The sequence below is a fragment of the Montipora capricornis genome, chromosome 14, assembly GCF_036669925.1.
Source record: "Montipora capricornis isolate CH-2021 chromosome 14, ASM3666992v2, whole genome shotgun sequence".
Lineage (NCBI taxonomy): Eukaryota > Metazoa > Cnidaria > Anthozoa > Scleractinia > Acroporidae > Montipora > Montipora capricornis.
The window spans coordinates 30,157,579-30,166,069 of NC_090896.1; the positions used below are offsets into that span (position 1 = coordinate 30,157,579).

The following is an 8,491-nucleotide window of genomic DNA, read 5'->3' on the forward strand; positions in this document are numbered from 1 at the left end:
AAGAGAATTGTTTCGAGCCTTAATCAAAAGGCGTGATCCTCTCAAGACCTCACGTTTTATGAATACCAACCATGTCACATTTTCCGTTATAGTCGTGAAGCGCAGAAGGGTTTTAAATTATGAGGAAATTTTTCATTACGCCCCCGAATGAGAGATAAGTTATTAAAAAGTACATAATCGGTCACAAAAAGACGTCGCTATTTTTCTTCCAGCGGAATCATGATATCGTCACGCCCCTCTGTAGGTTATCTATTCCGTACGCGTGGCGCAAGGGCGTTAAATAGAGATATCAAAACCTCATTGGCAGGAAATATATTCCACATTTAATTAAGGGACGATGTCTCCATATCATGTACTTAAGCTATCTCTAGTTAACCGGGATAAAGGGCAAAGTTGATAAGCTTCCGAAAAGCAAAAATTAAAATTATTTCCTCTTCTTGTAATGAGTTATTAATTACTTGTTTCAAGCAGGAATCTTAAAGTTAGAAAGGGCTGCAAGAATTTCTAATATTTGAAAAACGGAGGAAAAAGGTGACAGCTGCGATAAAAGTCAGTAATAGTTGAAGAATTTATTTGTAAACCAAATGATAAAAGTCGATTGTATGCACCTTAATTTATCTCACATGAAATGCTTATTGAAACACAATTGACAGTTTGCTCATCTCGCAAACATGACAACAATTCCTCCAACAGTCAAAAATCATAAATCATTGCTGCTATGTGGCGTCTTTTGGACTGATAATTCTTATAATTGCATAGTTGGACATTAAGTTGAGATATCAACGTCTTTTTTGCAGGAAGTACCGCTTTTAAAACAAAACAGCTTGGTTATTAGGAGGTTGTGAAGAGTTCCTTCGATCCCTACGTGTTTCGATTTGAACTCGAAATAAGGCCTGTTTTAATTAACGTCGCATTTCACATGTGCCGAATCTAATGCAAATGAGAAAAATGTGTTGTTTTGGCTCATCTGCATTAGATTCGGCACATGTGAAATGCGGCTTTTAAAACGGCCCTAAGTGATAAACTATGCTATCGTTTAGATGTTGACGTGAAAAGATGTTGCCTTTTCGTCATTTATAACTAATTTGCCATGGTATTTCAACGATATAATCCTACTTCTCAAGCATTTACTCTTTGAAAGCAGGTACCATATCATGATTACGAAAGAAGAAATATAAAATATTTGCACATTTAGATTACTGTCTATTGCTGTGCCAGATGAGAGACCTAAAAATAGACGTGCTCATCTTTTCCAAATGTACCATGTGCGTTGGATCCCTGAGATGAAGCGAATTACAACATTTTCATGGTTTTGCCCTAATAAGCCTTGATCAATTTATCAATTGATTGGTAGTCTCGTTTGGTACCGACTCTGTAGGGGGATCTTTCACGGTTTACAGTTTTTTGTCTCGCTAGCCGATAAGGCTATCATTTTCTTTTCAATCCGCCAAGATTAAAGTTAAGCAATATTGGACGTTTTCCGTGTTTCCATAGCCTCATCTGAACACGAGTGGGAGTTGGAAGAATTCGAAACGGTTATGCAAACCCTCGACTGCATAACTGTCTAGAATTCTCCCATCTCCACTGAGTGTTTCGATGAGGCTATGGAAACACGGGAAAACGTCTTCTATTGCTTTTATAAAATATTTCTCAAAGATAATTCGACAAATGAAGGAAAATGCTGGTTTTTGTACTTCTCGATTGAAACAGAGTTTCATGATAAACGCTCATTTTTCCTACCAGCCAATCAAAACGCTCGTCTGACAACAAATAACCAATCCAAATTTGAGTGATGTCACAGCCGTGTTTCCAAACTCTCATCTAAACACAGCTATTGACCAATGAGAGTGCGCGTACTATCCTAATTATTTTATAATTAACAATTATCCTGCGAATATCGCCTGATATTTAGCCGACGAGGCAGTAGGCCAAGTTGGCTAAAATCAGACGATATTCCGCAAGATTGAGCAGGATAATTGTTTTATTATTCAAAGCATTGATGACAAAACACAATTTTTTACTTTTATTGGGAAAAACAAGCTGGAAAAACTACCATATCTCTCCGCGACACACAAAATTACGTATATCGCAGGATATACGTTGTGCACGTACGACGAATATTGAGCACACTATGACCACATTTGGACATTGTCACAATGTCTTGAATAATAATTCTGAATATAAAAGTTCTTATTAAAAACTGGATCATTGGATAATGCAATTCGAGAGTTTTGATTGGCTAAGCCATCATGGGTTATGAGCCATTATACCATGATCTACAAACACGGCAAGCATATGCGTGATTTTTTGGGCCTTTTATTTTTATTGTAGTCTAGTTTTCTATATTTTGGGGGCGTTTTTAATAAAACAATTATTCCACTCGCGCTTGTTGGATATGAGATGATTATAGCCAACTCGGCGCTACGCGCCTCGTTGGCTATCTATCATCTCATATCCAACGCGCGCTCATGGAATAATTGTTAAATATTGCATAATGTGTTACCTCTCTGAGCAATGATGCTTTGAAAAGTCGAAATTTACCAAGAATGTATGAGATCATTAGCGCTTTGCTACCCAAGAACGCATCAATTTTTGATGTTTTTTTTTTTTGACGAATTCGTTACAATGAGATACAATGATTTGCTATTAGTCTCTCTCCCACGGGGCTTTTTAGGACTAATTTTACAATACTTTTGTGGGGGACTTAAGCCAGACTGCTTGTTACGTAGTTTACAATTAATTTTTATGGAAGTGAAAGATGCCCCCGTCCAGCTTAGGTTAGACCACAACACCGGGGACTACGTCACCTACTCTTATCGAATAGTGAGTGGGTTAATTTCCAACAAGGGTTATGAGACGGGACCTCCGGTTTACAGTCCTTATTCGAGGAGACTTGAAAGTCTAACCATTTGCATATGTAATTACAAAGGCAGCACTTTCTCCTAAGTTAATTTAAGACCCTGTGTGTTGGTCCGGCCGGAGTCAAACTCACCACCTCCCGAATGACAGCCCGATGCTCAACCAACTGAGCCACCGGTGTTCTTTAGATCTCCATGTAAAACTGATAAAGACTGGTATTGGCCAGCCGAAATAGCGTTGAAAATTACATTTTCGCGTTCTTTTATCAGTCGTGCAATAGTCTACTTAATCAAGTGAAGCTATGATCTTCGCAGTTACGAGAGCAATTTTTGCAATTGCGTAAAGAAGCCTGAAAAATTCAGGACTTCAACGGGGTTTGAACCCGTGACCTCGCGATTCCGGTGCGACGCTCTAACCAACTGAGCTATGAAGCCACTGACGTTGGGAGCTGGTCATTTGTGGGTTCTAATGGTCCCGTGAAGTCCTGAATTTCTCAGGCTTCTTTACGCAATTGCAAAAATTGCTCTCGTAACTGCGAAGATCATAGCTTCACTTGATTTCCTATCCGCAGTTCATATATGATTCATTTCATATACCATTTGATCATTGAGTCTACTTAATTTTCATAAATATTTTTTAATCAATTTTGACTGATCACGATCTTCTCTGATCCAACGCTGTGCAAGACTTATCGTCCACGGTTTTGCAAAGGTTTAAAACCTCAGCTTCACCACTTTTTGATGGTTAATAACTGGCTCGTTATCAAAGCTAAAAGACTTAAAAACTGGAGATTTAACTAAGTTTAACAAGTTCTTTCACCTTTTGAAGTCGATTTGTAATTGTAAATAGCATGAAACTCTTTCCTCCCTCCCCTCTCCCCGTTTCAACCGTGTTGTAACACGTCAAGTCGAAGTTGAATGAGTTTAAAAACGTTTAAATTTTGCTTCAACAACCATTCAACATTCCTTTTGTTATCGCGAATGGTGATGGGTATGCGCGTGCGCACTAATCGGTTTCTCACTGACGTATCCATGTCCGTATCCACAATAACAACCGCGGCTTCAGCCTGGAACTGAATACCGGGCCTCTAGTGAAGCTTTGTGTTCAATCAAATCTTCATGATGTGTTGAAACCGTTTTTCCAGCCCAGCAGTCAACATCTTTCAACAAAATCGAACGGATGTTAAAGCAAATGTTGAAGCTGTCCGCCGGGGCCTTTAACAAGGGGTCCAGCAATGATTCCCTTGTAACATTCAGTAGGTTGAATTGATTTATGTAAATTAAATGCTCTTTGCAAAATTCTCTAATTTGAGACTCACTCATCTGGTATTCGTCGCCAACAAACTTTTCAAATCAGGAAACTTATTATCGTTCGGGTTTTAGTGATAACGTTTATCAACATTCTTCTTTTTTTCGAAAAATAATCATTTGGGACGTGAAGAGTGACTTTTCTTCCATAAAATCGATTTTACAGAGAAGGCAGTGTGGCCCAGTGGTTAGGGCGCTTGCCTTGAGATCCGGAGATCCCGGGTTCAAGACCCGCTCTGACCACTCGTTGAATTTGTTCCTGGTAGTCCCTGGTTCAACTTCCCAGCTGCACTTGTAAATAGCCAACTGGTTTGCCTCCGGCCAGTTGGGATTCTTAACAGTTGTTGTTGTGTTCTGTTGTTTCGTTGATTGTGTTTCATTGGCCCTGAAAAGCCCCTATGGGGAGCGGTCAATTAAGTATGTATGTATGTATGTATGTATGTATGTATGTAACGGGTAACGGTTGGGAAATTTCAAAAAAAAAATGTCACTGCACCTTTATATTACGCTGTTTTTCTCAGTATTAACGCTATCTTAAACAGTTCAGGCAGGATATCTCTCCAACTGGTGCTTACTACAGTTTTCCGAAGAAAAAGATCAAGATTTTGATGGAGTTCAAACACGATCAAACATCATCAAACATCAAACAAGGTGGCCAAATGGTAAAATGTTTGATCACCAAACAGTGTTTGATGATGTTTGGTCGTCAAACATTTCCCGTTTGGCCAGGGCTTTAGTCACTGTAATTGATGTAAAATGTAATTTTACCCAACAAATAAATGCAAATGAGGGGAAAATGCTAAATATAGTGACCGAGCTCCTGGAAGGGGACTGGAAACTATACATTTCAAAGGCCTTTTTTTTAAAAACCTAGCAGTACGACCAGTATTAAAATTTTGGGGATTAGTAAAAAATATGAAGACGAAACCGTCGACGTTTTTTTAAGAAAGATCTATTACAGAGTTTTTCAGTTGTTATCAAAATAGACGAAAATCCATGTTTTTGCCATTTGCGAAAAACCTGGCTGAAAGATTTAACTATTTATTTCTATGCATGATTATTTTTTCTCGCTAAGGAAACCCTGAAATTTTAAGGTAGGGTCGTAAGGCTGTAGTTCCATCGAGTTTTTTAATTGCACTCGTTTTAAAAAATAGGTCCGCAATGCGTACATGTGTGGCTTACGAAATTAAGCTGCTTTGATGGGGGAGGTTACAAATTAAAAGGATCTGTTTTGTCATTGAGTTTCTATTAGTAGAGCTAGTATCTGATTACGGTTAGTTTTCAATATTGTTCCTCTCAATCAATACAATAAGATAATTGACATACATCCGTCCTGAAATGCTTATTTTCAAGATGAGGGTTATTGGGTAAAGTTTTATGGAGGTGTCATTTTGACAACAGAGGTTGCGCATGTAACCTGAGGATTTAAGGAACTGAAAAAATGTCAGCATCATGTCCTATAGTGGGCTTATAGATTCAGTCATGATTTTGTTTATGCAACCAAGTGGAATTGAGTTCTGAGTTTGTCCAGGGCAAGTGTTGTGAAATCAACTCCAGGGAAGCATTTCGTTTCATTTCTCAACAGAGATTCCCATGTTACTTACTTCTGACGAAATCGTGGGCTAGCAGACTCTTGTCAACTGTGTGTGGATGATTCGTCCAATTCGATTCAACAACAACATGAATTGAAATTATGTTGCCCTGTGAGAGCACAACTCCTCGCTGTAATCCGAACTTAGAAGACAAGCCGACTGTAGGAAAGCCGGCGTGTAAAATCCAAGCAGCAAAGAAGAACGAATAACTAGATAAAAAACGATCTTCGACAACGCGCTGTGTTACAACCACAAAATGGCCGCTTTCTGAAGCTTAGAAGTTTACGTACTTAGCCGAGCGTAGACTGGGGCCTGTCTTGGACGATAGTAAACCACGTGACAGCCACTCTGTTCACCGTGACAAATCCAGGAATAAATATCTTGGGCCATGGCATTGAGTGGTTTACACTTCGTGTAAGCCACACAAAAATTCATACAAACTGGAATTTTGGATTAGCGAAAATCAGTGGCAAAAGTAGTTGGGACTCTCATGTACGCAAGAATGGGCCAGAAAACCTCTCAGACGTCATAAACTAAGCATAACTGTCACAACGCCTTTAAAATATTCAAAATAGGAGTGAGTGGGTGAGTGTCCCAAGACTTTTGTCACTGATTGTAGAAATTCCATAACTACACGGCGTTGGACTTTCAACTAATGTGTCCTGCGCTCGTAAGCTGAGATCCCATCCTAGTCGTTAACGTTTAGCTTGAAGACTTGAATGCAAACTTGATAATTGCGTAAAGTTGTTTCTTCCAATGTTAAAAGCAAGCCATTTTTTTCGCACGTTCTTGTCCTCTGCCTGTAATTTCAAGATTTTTACACACTGAGGAGTGCCGGACGCTTGCAAAAGGTGCTACATTTTCCTCTTAAGGAGACTCAAACCAGTTTTAACAATTTCAAGAAATTGCAGTAATTAGAAGAAATGTCTTACGTAACGCCAATATTATAGTGGTATATGAAATACCGATAAAAGCTTAACTTTACAAACATTTTCCAAACGTTTTAGCACAGAAATAACAAGAACCCAGAACTGGTGGCTGAGTAAATTCCATCGCCGTCTTAATGATTTTAATTTCTAAATTTAAATACGAAACTGTGACACAAAATAAAAGGTTTTTCCCTTCAGTGCATGCTTAAACCTAAAAATTGAAACCACTTTTTGCGCGTATCCAGAGCCTTTTTTTTTTGAATTCAAGACATGCTAGTTTTCTGCTCGGTTAAGCTTGGTTCCAACTTTGTGTGATGAGAACAAGCACAAAGCATAAGCATAAGAAAAATCGTGCATGAACGGGCGTAAAATAATATTTCACAAGTGGGAACCGGCGTGAGTAGCATAAGCACGGCGATTCGTACGTCATCTTGAATCTTACTAGATCTTCTCCGACGTGACTACGCTTGCGTATCGCCTAATTTTCCTTGCTTGTTTCACGTGTGAGAACGTCGCAAACTCATCCTTGTACTTACGCTTTTGCTTATCGCGCAAGTGGGAACCGGGCTTAAAGATGAACCGTAAACTCAAATAATATTTCGTCTACAATATTAATCTCCCCATAGAAAGCAAACACGTTCAAACATCCTTGCCTCAAAATTTCGCTTTTTATCTGTCGGGCAAGACGCAGTAGTAATGTGGATCCACGACCGTGATGTGAGAGGCATGGTTCTATTCTCGATCATTTTTACGTCCCAAAATGCTTTGAGGTGCAAAATTTCTTTGAAAACAGGAATGCAAGTCACCTCTCCCTGGTTTCCCAGAATGCAGTAAAGTTGAGTGATCCCAAAGCAGTTTGTGACGTAAAATCGAGAATAGACCCATGCCCCTCACGTCATGGTCGTGTGTCCCCAGGGCGCTTTTCCCTGCCAAAGCCAGGGAAAAGCGCCCAGGGGACGTGATTGAGTTCTGCAAAGTTTAACTGGCTTGCACGGCAAAGAAAAAGCGACATTAATTCTTTGTATGTTTGCATTGGATGGGGAGATTTTTCTAAGCTCGTGGTAACTGGTTAAGGGTTGTAAAATTTGAGATTTGAGTCACCTAGTCAGTATGACGAGGTTGGCGAGTGGTTAAGGCGTTGGACTGCTAATCCCATGTGCTCTGCACGCATGCGTTCGAATCCCATCCTCGTCGATGTTTTTTAGTTCCAAGCTGGTGGTGGCAGCTGTCTAACGGTTTAAAAATTTAATAATTACTCACTTTCCATTTTGTTTAGGACAGCAATGAGAGCCACATATAGTTAATCCGACGAGGTAGCCGAGTGGTTTTCGCGTTGGATTGCTAATCCAATGTGCCCCGCACGCGTGGGTTCGAATCCCATCCTTATCGATGATTTTAGTTCCAAGTTGGTGGTGGCAGCTGTCTAAAGAGGTCGTAAAATTTAAGGTTTACTCAATTTCGGTTCGGTTCTGGGGCCCGTTCCTCGAAAGTCCCGAAACTTTACAGGCCATTTTCGGGTGTCACAATTCACTTTGTATCTCAAGAACGGAGAGAATTTAAGTCTGCAAACTTCACAGTCCTAAATCTTTTTTTTTGTATTAAAAACATGTTAAAAGATCAGCTTTCCAAAACAAGCGGTTGACAGTTTCACAAATGGTTTTTCGGGCCCGTAACTTTCGAGAAATGGGCCCAGGAAGGCAATGAATCACGTCTAGTCAATTCGACGAGGTGGGCGAGTGGTAAAGGCGTTGCAGGAAAATTTGGTTTTTTGATAATTATCAAACGTGTTGATAAAGGTCGAATT

General features: G+C 39.6%; 1 non-coding gene across 1 annotated transcript; it reads left to right on the plus strand.

The window, feature by feature from the left end:
* Nucleotides 1-7,799: 7,799 nt before the first annotated feature.
* Nucleotides 7,800-7,881, plus strand: Trnas-gcu (transfer RNA serine (anticodon GCU)). The gene has a single exon. It is a non-coding gene; the product is annotated as a tRNA-Ser (tRNA).
* The last annotated feature ends 610 nt before the right edge of the window (nt 7,882-8,491 follow it).